The sequence below is a fragment of the Eucalyptus grandis genome, chromosome 2 (assembly GCF_016545825.1).
Source record: "Eucalyptus grandis isolate ANBG69807.140 chromosome 2, ASM1654582v1, whole genome shotgun sequence".
Lineage (NCBI taxonomy): Eukaryota > Viridiplantae > Streptophyta > Magnoliopsida > Myrtales > Myrtaceae > Eucalyptus > Eucalyptus grandis.
In genome coordinates, this window is record NC_052613.1 from 598,088 (window position 1) to 611,597 (window position 13,510).

Sequence of the window (13,510 nt, forward strand, 5' to 3'; positions counted from 1 at the left end):
CAGAACAACCGATAATTTGTTGATATCGGGCATCACTAGTTATTGAAGAAAGCCTTCACCAGTTGACGAGATTATTGACGTTAGCTTGTATTTGCCAGTAGGAGTCAATAATATTTTTGGATCTGTATCTTCACACAAATAAGTGTTGCTGAATGATAGGAAATTGTGGATTAACTTCTCATAATTACATATAGGATTAGAAGCTATTACCCACATTGTATTCTTCGCAAATTTATATTTATCTTTACTTTCCTAGAATTTACATTGTGGGTGACATTATTCTCTATGTTCAGACTTTTAAATTCCTTATCCATTATTTTCCCATCCAAAAGCAACAATCATCATAACTTTTGTAGGATTCATGTCGATTATCCATATTGTCAACGGAATGAAACTATGACTAATTAAGATTTGACATTGGGATTTATCATTTGGGCTAGTACACTGTCACCACATGCATGTGATGTTCCATGTCCTCACATTTCACACAATCTCAATGTTTTAAACTCTTGGCTGGCGTAGTTATAATCCTCCTTTCATGTCAAAGCGTGTAAAAAGCGAGAACGAAATTGGGGAGAATGATTGCTTGCCTCGTCTTTTGTTGTTTGACCCCATGTTTTTTTTTTTTCCTCCTCTTTTCTGGAGGCAAGCGCTGTGATTCAGGACGCACTCACCGGCCGCAAAACACGCCTCTCAATCAATTCATCTTTCTTGCAATTCCGCATGCTATCCGTCCTTTTGAAGCTCGAGAACCATGTGAGCTTCGAATTGATTTCGTCTTCCCCCGAAGATGATGTGTGCTGATAAAAAGTCATTTGGTAGCGTGATCCGCTTTAGCTGCGGACGGCCGCTCAATGTCCGCCGCACATCGCCATCGGGTTGAACCCATCACCACGGTTTGACCCCTAATCTCACCAACAGTTATTACGCGTTGTAGAAATTTACTATGATGACTTCAAGCCTTCTTTTCTTAGTCCTCTCTCTCTCTCTCTCTCTCTCTCTCTCTCTATAGAAGATGTACATACATCTCCATTCAACACAGCTATATATACATAAGCTCTTGACATCACCCATAAGTCCTGACATCCCGTACAGCAAACTCATCATGTCTGTTCTCCTGTTTGTAGGGTTTTCTGTCATCTTGTATGCCTTTCTCTCCCTCATTCACCACAACATTAGCAAGAAGACGTCATGCTCGGCTGCTCATTGGACGAGCCACGGTCCTCCTTCTCATCCCATCATAGGATGTCTCCTCTCTTTCTACCTAAAACCGTTCCTGCCTTCTCGACTGGTACACCGACCTCCTCTCCGATCCCCTACCCAGACCATCGTCATCCACCGGCTCGGCGCGTACCGCACCGTCGTCACCGCCAACCCCGACAACGTTGAGCACGTCCTCAAGAACAACTTCCACAAACTGGCCCAAGGGCGCCCCCTTCACCAGCATCCTTGGCGACTTTCTCGGCTGTGGCATCTTCAACGTCGACGGTCCTCTCTGGAGCACCCAGCGAAAGCTCGCCAGCCACGAGTTCAGCAAATCATTTGCCTTAAAAGTTCTTAAAACTACCTTAGCCTAGGTCACGCTAAAACGCGCCGAATGGAAATTTATCGCGAATTCAAGTCCGATTTCAGAAATTGAAGATCCCGTCATGTCACAATAAATTCTAGGAGCGTTGACTCGGTCTTAGAAGATTTTTTGACAACCGAGACTTTTTTGGGAAAAAGTCGGTTTATGACATTTTGTTCAAATAAGGCTGATGATTGTTTTTGTTTGTAAAATTGAGATGGAAAGTGGATTCGGAGGTGAGGGAGATGATCGATGAATGACCGATTGAATTTATTGAAGCCAATTGAGATTTAATCAAGTGAAGAATGGTGTCCAATTGAGAGAGATGAGTGCTAAATTCGTAGCCCCCCTTTCCCCTAGTAATTTTGGACCATTTGAGAGTTGTGGGGAAGCACTTTGGTGGCCCATTTGCAGCCAAGGGTTGCTAGCTTCATGGGCAAGCAAATGGGAGACAACTTGGTGGAAAAATGGCCATGGTGGAGCCCCTTGGTCCCCCTCACCTTTATCCCTTCTCTCCCTCTCTCCTTGGCCGGCCACTCTATCCTTTTCTCCCTCCATCTTGTGCGACCAGCAGGCGAGGGAGAAAGAGAGCAGCAGCCGTCGCCGTTTGGATGCCACCGCCACGACGGAACGCCGTTGTCCGCCCGCCCCGCGCGCGCTTACCCACGCACCACTTGCCCTTTCCGCCTCTAGCCACGCCATCCAGCAGCTTCCTCTCGCTGTCCCGAGCTCAACCAAGGCTGTCCATAGCCGTTTCTTCGCTGGTAACCCTCCATCTAGGCTCGATTTGGCCTATTCTTTTCATTCCCAAGCCTCACCACGCTAAACCGAGCTGTTTTCTCTCCATTTCCAGCCAAGAATAGAAGGTTCGGGTGTGGGTATTTCCAGCACCTTTGGAAGCCATTTTGAGGTGCTTGTGGCCTTGGTCCTTAGGCCCGCTTTGGAAAAAACGTCCCTTGCGACGTTCCCGACGTTTCAATTCGAGCGGATTGTTAAATGTGTGAGTTTAGCTCACTAATCCTTGTTTAGTTTGCTAATGATGCTTAAGGATTGATTAGTGTTAATTAAGTAGGATTAGGTGGTTAGATTAGAGTAGATTAGTGATTATTAGTTAATCTCAATGGATGTTAGGCAAATGGTTAGTGTAGTTAGCAAGGAAGTAGGCTCTATTATTTATTGAATGTCTCTCGGGATTTTTTCCCACCCATCTCGGGAGAAAGAAATTCACGATCGAACTACCAATAAAAAAAATAATATAATGATATAAAAATCCGAAACCTAAATGCTTTACTTTGTATTGAAAAACTAAGTTGGATTTATTTGTATTTATTAATTAAATTAATTAATAAATTAATTAATTATTTTTGGAAATAAGGCTGAGATAGCCGACAACCAAAATCTTATGCTGATTGTTATGGTGCAGTATGTTTATTTATTTGAGCTTTACGTTGTGCTGAATTGATTTAATTGTAGAATTTTAGGAATTATTCCTAAATTGAGTGAATTTGGATAATTGATTGGTAAATGGTCAGGTATGGGTATTTAGTGCGGAATGCTTTGATGGGCTATAAAGTGAGAAAATCATGAGAATGAATTAAATATACTCTTGGCTAAGACCAATCAGGTACGATAATGAGTATGATAAAGTTGGGAAAGAATTATGTAGCATGTGGCTTGGTGATTAAGTACATCACTTTGCGAAAACGGCGCCCGAGAGAATGCACGTAAATTGTATATTGTATAGATCACCCGGAAAAGACACGTGGCTCAGCGATTAGGTGCGCATGGTTTCATTTCTGCTTTTTTTTGTTCCCATGAACAAAACAAAAAAGTGTTTGCTTTCCTGGAACAGTTTTAACAAAGAACGCGTTTGGTAAGTGTAAAAAACTGTTCTTGGAATAAAAAAGAACAGAAACATGTTTGGTAATCAGTCAATTTCTGTTCTTAGAATAGAAAGAACAGAAACACGTTTGGTAAACGACAAAACAATTTGTCTACATTTCGTTTGATTTGTTCATAAGTTGCATTTTCTGCTACAACAAGTACATAATAATGCTACATATAGAATGCACCATGAAATTCAGCCAACACAAGGCAGCATTACCCTTTTGGTTATACCTTCTTACGATGCCGCACAACCACGCTCGCACCCCGACTTAGCTAAATCTCCCCCTTGGTGGTGAAATCGTCCTTCAACGCCCTCGCCACGTGCTTCACCAGCCTGTCCATTCCACATCACCATGAGCAACAAAATAACAATCGAAGGAAACCACATCACCGATGAATTATTCATTCAAAATCACCAGCCCACAACATCCACCTCGCTAGAGCTGCGGCGGAGTTAGAGCCACTGGCCGCTCGAAAGCAGCTCCAGGCTGCCGCCGAGCAAGGCTGAGCTGAGCAAACCTACCTCAGGCCTACTGAGCCGCTGGAGCAAAGAAGCTGGAGCTGCAAAGGAGCGCAGCTCGAGCCGGGATACCGCAGCTAGCCGTCGCCGAGCCGAGCCGCCGAGCTTTACACAGGCGCGCAGCCGCCCAAAGAGTCGAGCCGCCGCAGCCTGCCTCGGAGTCGGAGCCGGGAGCTCGCTCGAGCTACAGATCCAAAGAGTTGCAGCTGAACTCGAGCTCGCAGCCTCGAGCAAGAGTTTCATCAGAGCCCGCCGCCGGGAGCAGCGCTGAGTCGAGCTCGAGCCGCCGCAGAAAGCTGGAGTCGAGCCGCAGCTCGCCGAGCCGACAGCCCAGCAGCCGCCTCAGCTCGCTAGTAGAGCTGCTGAGGCAAGAAGCTCGAGGCTGGCAGAGAGCTCGAGCGAGCGAAGGGGAGGCAATGACGAGCCGCAGCTCGAGCGGGCGAGCTCACTGAGCGACTGAGCGAGCAACGCCGTCAAGCCTTCGAGCGAGCAATGCTCGAGCTCGCCTGCTCTGGCACCGCATCTCGCCGAGCAACGCCGCTCGAGGGATGGCTCGCCACGCCGAAGGGGGAGCAAGGCCGACCGGAGAAGGAGCGCCGAAGGGGGAGCGACGCCGACCGAGGAGGAGGGCCGAACTGAGAGCAACGCCGACCGAAACGTACCAGAGTCGCCGGAGTGAGGAGCCAAACGGAGAGTTAGCCGAGTGGGAGCCGCCGAGAGATGGAAGACACGCCGGAAACGGAAGAACGAAGCTTCGCCCGAGAGGAGCGATGACGAGCACGCACGAAGAGTTCTTCTTCGCTTTGTTCCGAATTTGTTCTTTTGTTTCTTTCATTTTTGTTCTTTTGTTCCGTCGAAGAAGTGTTTCTTTTCAAAAGAAACAACTTTTTTTTTTTGTTTCTTTTCAAAAAAACAACTTTTTTTGTTTTTTTTTCTGTTCCTATTTCGTTCCGAAACAAAAAAAAAAAAAAGGAACAAAACGCAACCAAACGCGCTTGTTCCTTTTTTGTTCCCGAACACTTTCCGTACAGAAGTGTTTCGAAACACTTTTTTGGAGTGTTACCATGCACGCCCTAGTACGTCACTTTGGTGAAAACGACGCCTTAAAGAATGCATGTGCCTTGGTGGTTTGGTATATCGCCTTAGAGAATGCACGTGGCTTAGTGAATGATACGTCATCTTGGCAAAAACGGCATCTTAGAGAATGCATGGGGTCGGTGATTGGTACATCACCTTAGCGAACTTGGCGTCTTAGAGAATGCACGTGGCTCGGTGACTAAGTACGTCGCCTTGACGAATAGGTCGACTTAGAGAATACACATGGCTTGGTGACTAGTTGTATACTATTTGGAATATTATATAGTATGGATGGAACTGATATGTAATCGACTAGGTCAATTGATCAATGCTTTGATCTGATATCGTGAATTGATTGAATTGAAATGACCGGGAAATGGTTTAATTGACATGTAATCAACTAGGTTGATTTGATCGGTATATCGATCTGTGATTTTATGATTAGGTGCCTATTTGAACCGTGCTAATATGCATGTGGAATCGAGGCCAAGGTAAGTCCTCCAACCATGTGTGCATAGGCAGCCCATAGTGTATTGGTTTATTAATCGAGTTTTAAGGGGTAAAACTCACCGAAACGTTGTCTCACTGGTTATTATATAACCATTTTAGGGCCCATATATGGCAGTACCTCTACCTCCTCCCATGTGTTTTGGTTTACCGAAGGAAATCACTGAACAAAAGTTCCACGCACCGATGCCGGGGAACGTCGAATGATTGGAGTATGTAATGGTGAAATCCATTATTTGGGTTAATGTGGGTAAACCCCAAAAGGTGCCCCATCAATATTGGGCATGGTATTGATACTATAGCGATGGGCAAAGAGTGGGCTTGATACCGGAATTTGAGGTGCCTAGGTATGCTTTGGAAGTAGTGTATGGAGAGGGCATTGCAAAACCCAGAGGTGGAGAGGTGATTGACCTAGTGACTCCCGATCTTGAAGGCCTAGTATCACCCGAGTATGTTGCGATAGGCTCCAGCGGGAACGTGGAAGGAGGAGAGCTCGTCGAGCAGGAAGAGAACCCGATGAGGACTCGCCGAAGGACTGAAACCCCACCCTCGTTTTTAGACTACGTTGTTGAACAAGCTTGAGTAGGACCGGACTTAGTAGTTGATCTTGTATATATTTGCATAATGAATTGCAATGAATATAAGTGTGTGGGTGTTTCCGATTTTAGGTTTTTAATCCTATTATTCTATCCCATTGTTTTATTGTCTGGAGATTTTATTTTATGCTTCCATATGCGCATATGTAATGAGAGAGGTCGGCGTGCGTCCCGGGACGTCGCTATTAATCGACCATGTGAGGGATGGGCGCGCGTTCGAGATCGGGCGTGACACCCATAGTCACGATGTCCCACCGAGCTGTACAAATTTTCAAAAAATCCTAGTGTCATTTCCTTCAAACGTTTTGGTTCGCGTACCCACTTTGTTGATGTTCATCTTGCAGCATGCTTATTCGATTGCGTTGTCTCCTTTGGTAGTGGTGGCATGGAAAAAATTGTTATTCTTGTCCCCCCATCTAAGCCAGTTGAGCCTTGATTGCATCGCCCAGTACTGTTCCTCCTGTTGCCATAATTACTTTATTTTCTCTTTCAGACTAGTAACCGTCGCTTTGTCATACTGACCATTGGGTTGATTTATTAGATTTTGGAGCTGCTGCTTGAGGATGTTGATTTGATGATGGCCATTGGAGAACTTAGATCGACTCCAACTAGTAAGGGCCTCAGAGACAACTGTTAACTTCTGAGGTAAAGTCAATGCTCTAACCTAGATAGATCCCCATGAATCTGCAATGATTGTGCGGCACTCTTGGTCCAAATTACAAGGATTAGTTTATAACATTTGTATGGCAAATTACAAATAGGCATTTCAATAAGTAAACAAATCCACTTTCCAATAAGAGTCTACCGTATCAGGTAGGCCTCTTAAAAGAATTGGCAATAAAAAAAAGAGCATGCATTTAAAGAGGAGTTATCACCATCTACCGCAGGTGAAATCTGAATCCCACACACCAATCGAAGGTATAACAACTGAGTTACTAAGAGAAGAAGATACAATCAACTATCGAAGTCGAGAAAATTAGGACGCACATAGAACAATTAGATTGTCCGGAAGGTATGTAAGTAAGTACAAATTATTGAGCAATTTTACGATTTGGTCGGTAACCACCAATTTTGATGTGTCAACAAACATCATCAGTAATGGGTAAAATTTCTATCTTTTAGTGACAATCCTTCTTATTCCCATGAATGATGGTGAAATCTGCAAATTCCATACTAGGAATGATGTCTTTTCCCTCTAGCTTAGATGGCTTCAGCGAGTATTGCTTATGTATATTTTTCTTTAAGTGAAAAGTAGTTGTTACGTTAGGAGTGATTGACAGACGATCGAAAAGTTTTCGTCACATCCAACATACATAAAAGATTTGATGTGGCCTTTTTGGTCAACTTTGGCTCACCGTGTAAATCTTTTTTGCCCTTTCCTTACTCTGAAAGACGTTTTCAATTTATTCTCGCGCTTTCCCGCCGGCGATACGTTGCACCAATCAGTTATCGTAGTTTGAAGTGCTTCTGAAGTTATTATTTTTATCACAAAGTCAAATTTTGAGCTAATATTTCTCCTGTCCATTCCTCGTGACTCACCAAACAAATTCGCACACTGCCAATCAGCGTCAATGGCTTGGCCATATTTCTAAATTAGATATCTTATAGAAAGTTGGGATGATGAGGGGACCAATTTCCCAGAAGTTCAGATGGAGAAGAAAAGCTCATGAATTGATGGATCCGTAGACTACATTATTTTACTCTAGATTGATGGTTGGAGGAAATAATCGTGCCACGCCCTTTTCGACAATTTCCATTTTCATTTTAGTAGATATTGACTGTGTATTAAGAACGACTTTTGCTTCTGACTGCCACTTTCGTTGCAATTACGATTAAAGCCGCCCTGGTATAGCTATTAGAGTTAAAATGGAATAGACAATGATAGACCCCTAGAGTTATAGGTTGGAGGGCGAGACTGAAATTTTCTCAAGTTAACAATTTTTCTTTCCTGAATTTCTTTTGTTAATATCAAAGGATCTTTCGGGCCTCTAGGGTTAGAGCCACCATTGGCCGCGGGATGTTCCATCTTAGTTATAATAGCTCTTACCGGTGAAGTATTATCCCACATTATTTGACAACAAAGTTTAAATACTCTTTTATATTTATATGGTTTCTCTCCATTTATCACCTTAAACTTTTGGCCTGCACTTTCTTACATAGATTAGAACTAGTGCTATTACCTTTGCAAAAGTGCGTCCGGTTTGCACATGTCTCATATTGCTTGACGACGGGTTTAAATGATCTTTATATTCATGTAATCTTTCTTTACCTATCAATTTAAACTTTTGTTTAGACATTTTAATACTTAGTCGTTTGATTTAGATAATGGAATATCTACTATTTGTTTGGGTTGACACAATAATAGCAAAGGAATAAGTCATCGAACCAACGTGTCTTAGAGTTATTCTTGTAACTATTTTAAAATATTGAAATAATTTCTTCACAAAAGCCGATAATTACTTTTTTTGACTTTTGTTTAAAGCTGACCAGACAACGTGTTAGGTTACACATGGTTTTTGGTATTATCTTCTGACTTTAGCGTTAGCTCTTGGCTTTAGTTGGCATGTGACCTTTTCCCAAGGTATAATTATCGTGAGTAAATTTCCACATTGGTTAACTTCAACAATCTAGTTGCATTTGATGTTATTTTAACTTTTTAAGGTCAGTTTGACTAAATGCCATATATAAGTGATGAGTTAGGGTTTCCGTGAAGCAACTTTAGACAAAGCCATAGGAACTAAACAAGCACGTGGGGATTTTTGGATTGGTGAAGAAAAGAATTACTCTCACGTAAGGTCTTTTGAACTAGTGATCACTTCCTTTATAATAATCATATAAAAAAAAAGAGACTGGTGATGACTCAAAGATGACCAGCATTATCTCATCACAAGCGAACAATTTAAGGTGATAGAAGGTTCATGACTTGCTACTTTCGAGAGATCGAGAGAGAGAGAGAGAGAGATTTTTGGATTTGTGGATTAATTCATCCTTAATCAGGTATAGCATTAGGAGTTTTATCCCTAGTTATCCACACAAAAACAATGTCGATTGTAGCCCCTTTATTTGCAAACAAATAGGGCTATGCTTATTCCAATTCAACAACACATTATTTTTATCATCAATTCACAAGTTCATGTGGCGAGAGAATGGTTGAGCAAACTATGTCCCATGCATGTTATGCGGACATCTCGACTCACGGAGTTTCTTCGTCAGAGAGTAGCTTCGCAAACCTACAAGAATGTCGACCAAAATTAATCAGCCTTCGCAATGCTAATCAAAGAAATAAATCTCCAACTGCTATAATTTTCCCTAGGATATTATCGTCCCACACATATGTTCAATATTTATGCGCAAAAATTTCAACCTTTGAGGGCTTCCTCATTGGTGCCGGCATTTGGAATGGGTTCGTAGTGGCCGGTGTCGAGATTAACTCGCGAGATCGCCTTCCTCAACAAGTCCTCACCAACTTTCACCAGACCCTCCAAGTTCTTTTCGTGGATGTGTCCACCGAAGATAAAGTCCCCTTGAGAGTGTCGTCCTACAGCAATTCATTCAATTCTAGTAGCATGAGTTGGTACCAAGTGTAGATCAACAGAATAACAACAGTAAGAATTCACGAAGACGGCGAAGTCAGCAAAAGATCTTACGTTGATGCGGAGGTAATTGTCCTCGGACTGGTAGGTCTTGAAAGCCACGGAATTGTGGTAATCGACCAGGTCGGCACTCCCTTGCGTGTAGGCATCTATCAAAGGGCTCGAGCCGTCCTCGTACAGCCAGGAGAACAATCCCCACTTCGAAGCCTTCTTGGCGTCAAACTTGAGCTCCGACGTGTCCGAGCCCGACCCCAGTGAAATCACTAGCAGTCGAGTGTAGTCTATCGGCGATTTGATGTCGAAGAAATCCGGGTCTTCCTTCAAGATTTGCCTCGTCACTTCGCTGATGGCGATCAATGTCTGGAAAAGAGGAAAACGTGTGAAACATTCCAAAATCTTCAATGGAACGAAGTACTAGATACGGCACCATGTCACGTGTCATCAACTAGATTTTATGAGAATTTTGAAGTAAAATCAACTAGATGTTTATAGCCGCCTCATCATGTGTCATCAACTTGAAATCAACACGAAGTATTAGTTGTCCTCATGCTTTTAACTTTTCTATTGCTGGTTGATCCTCACCTAATCTCTATAACTATTAATGATTCTTATATTGCAAAACCGGGTTCTTCATAGGACGCTCTTGGAATACAATTCTCAAGTGCCAAACCCTAATAATACAAAAGAGAACCTCTTTGTTGTGCTCTTTTTTGATATCCGAACCTTCCGTTCAGTTGCTCTCATTGAATATGCGCAAATACTCCCCTCCCCCACTTCCCTTCGACATGCATCGATGTAGGGCTCCATCCACACTAACAGTGACGATGATCCCATTACTGTGAGAAAGACATGACTAGATAAAGGAGTCGGTTGTCAAATCAAGTGTGCAATTGACCGGTCCTTGTACGAGACTTCCTTGGCAAGAACGAAAAAGAAAAATAAGATAATAGAACAGATCATCGCATTGGTTGTGGCTTGCCGGCAGCTAGCCCGTCATCTCAAAATAACTAGAGTATCTATGACTTCGTTATTGAGCAGCTTCTGAGGTGTTATCCGTAGGTTTGACCTGAACAAACCATCCCATCGTCGTACCACAGATGAGACATAGGATTGTGACTAGACGCAGAGCTGTTGCAGCCGAATAATCTAGGCCGCATAAAATCCGCTATCATCTGTAACAACCTCATAGGAGTATGTTATTTCTTTACTCAAAAAATCATGTTTGGTAGCTTATGTCACATCGACACCTCATTTCCAAGTCTAAAAGGCCTCGGCTATTGTAACACGAGGTTGATATGATAATTAAAGAATTGAACTTACTAATCTCAATTAGGTACATGTTTAATTCTTCATACTATTAGGTACAATTCATGTTTTGGCCGTTCATCGCATACCTTGGTTCATGTTTCACCAACCTCACCCGTGAAATTTACGGGTAATCCTCGGGTCAAGGTTTCTTCACTTAAAGTGAACTTCCTTGTTGCAAAAGAAGAAGACATAGTAAAGGCACTCCGTATTAGAACTCGGTATTCCTATTTTAGCTGCGTTAGTTTATCTTTGCGGTCTTCAATATCAAATAGGCTAGTATTAATTTATAATATTGTATGTACCTATACCTCTTCTTAAGTGTATCTATCCATGTATGTATGTATTCATGAGTGCATCTATGCATGTAAAGCTATGATCACGTGTGTTCATTAGACATACGTACCGGATTGTTGGCGGCCAAACCACCGTCGATGAGATTAAATTCATGGACTCGCCCATCTTTATCTTCCGTCTTGAAATAATAGGCAGGAAATACGTCGGAGCAGCGGAAGTGCCGATGCAAATGTCAGAAACTTGAGCGTCTAAAAAAGAATGTTTTGACACCTACACGAGATACAAATCCATTAAAGAAAACATCTCCTATGATTGGTGTATATGCGTATAGTTTTCCTCTATTAAGACTGGGTAGTTGATTATAATTGTCTTTGTCAAACTTGCACTGTCAATAATCCCATTTTCCATGGGAAATCAGAAGTTGCAAGAAAATAATGATTCCATCACAACCTTTCACCCTCCAAAAATTCTACACAAGGCTATAATTATTTGGATATTTCACGATTTGCTTGCACTCACATGAGGTAGTTTCAACATGAAAAGGGGATTGACAAGTCTCGCTTAACCGGCCATATATACAATAATGCTAATGTGTCATCCTGATTAATAAAAATTGTGAAACTACGAGTTGGGTTATAAATTTTCCTCCATCCCTAATTAGATGAAGTCATTTTCGAATTGTCTATGCACATGTAAATCTAACTAAAATATGGACAAGGTCGATGTCTATGTTTGCAACTCTCATAGGTCAAAAGCCTGTTAACATTCCCCAAATTAAGATAAGACGAAAACAGGACCCGTCGGACTTATACCAATCTACAACTGCACTCTCTAAAAAGAAACATACAAGAACTCACCTCATAAGAAGAAAATAGAACTGGTTGAAGCTTTTTGATATCGAAAGTCACATGACCAAGCTGGTAAGGGTATCGTGCAATCTCGTGCTTCCAAGTAACTTCCTTATTAATTTGTGAAGATAAACTCCATTGTACTTGGGCCCCGTCAGAGATTTTATCGTGTTCAAGACTGAAACCCAGGCTCCCACTTTTTGTTTTCAGGAAAAAGTAGCGGGAGCAAGCAGAAAAGAAATGAAAAGATTCAACTCAGATATCTTATATGCGAGGAGAGAAAAGGCTAAAGAAAATTCTCGGTGAGCTTAAAAACGATAAAAAGAAGTTCGATAATTCAAATTTAGCAACATGAGAGGTATGTCGATGATCGATTACCATCCTTGAGGAAAGATTTTAGGACAATTCTCCAAAGTAAAATGGGACTATGTCTTTTGCAGCGAAGAGAGGACGGTTTGTGAGCATCAGGTGCAGACAACATGGCCGTGATGAGACCCCGGTGCTTGTTCCTGCTATTACATCGAAATAGTCTGCAAGCCTCGCACCTTCTCCATCCAACTCCTGCACCCATAAATCTCAACTACTTCTGGATTAATGTCTACTCAAGAGATGGTGTGGACACCAGCGATGCCCCATGCTTAGAATAAAAGAAAGGCTTCTCAAAAGATGCTTCGACTCAAACCCTAATCAGAGGGCTTCTTTTTCTTTCTTTTTTCTTTTTCACCCACCGTAGTACAATAATGTAAATCCTGCGTCCGCTTTGTTCGTGTGGTTTGTTGATGTTAATACCTGGAGTTGGGCTTCGAGGTAACCGAGAATAACCCCGGAATGATTCCTCGGACTCCTCCGCCGTCAATACTAAGGATTGTGATGAGTTTCCATACGTCGGAGGCCGAATTTTCAACGACGAAGCTTTTTTTCTCCATTTCTTTTAACTGTTAACGCAAGAATTGAGAGGGAGGGGGAAGGAGGGAGAGAGAGAGGGAGGGAGAGCGAGAGAGAGATGAATGAAAGTGTGATATCTCCATTGTTGTGAAGCTCATGAATATATATAGAGGGATGCAGTATGTGCACGTAAGGGTTCTATCTGGGAAAAAACATAAAGATAAATACAGTCGGCCGTATGGCTTTCGTCAGCTCTTGGTTGGTCAATGTGAACGCTCCTCTTAAGTGGGCATGAAAAAGGGTTAAGACTTAATCGCTTGTTTAAACTGACAAGGTTTTCTTATAGGCAAAAGGTAAAGTTTAATGCTTGCAAATATCTTAGAGTGGTTGTGAGGCGAAGAGAGATACCGGGTGGAGGGAAGGAAGGT

General features: G+C 42.4%; 1 pseudogene; it reads right to left on the bottom strand.

Annotated features, from left to right (window-relative positions):
* Window positions 1–9,513: 9,513 nt before the first annotated feature.
* LOC120286372 lies at window positions 9,514–12,678 on the bottom strand (annotated as a pseudogene).
* Window positions 12,679–13,510: the final 832 nt, after the last annotated feature.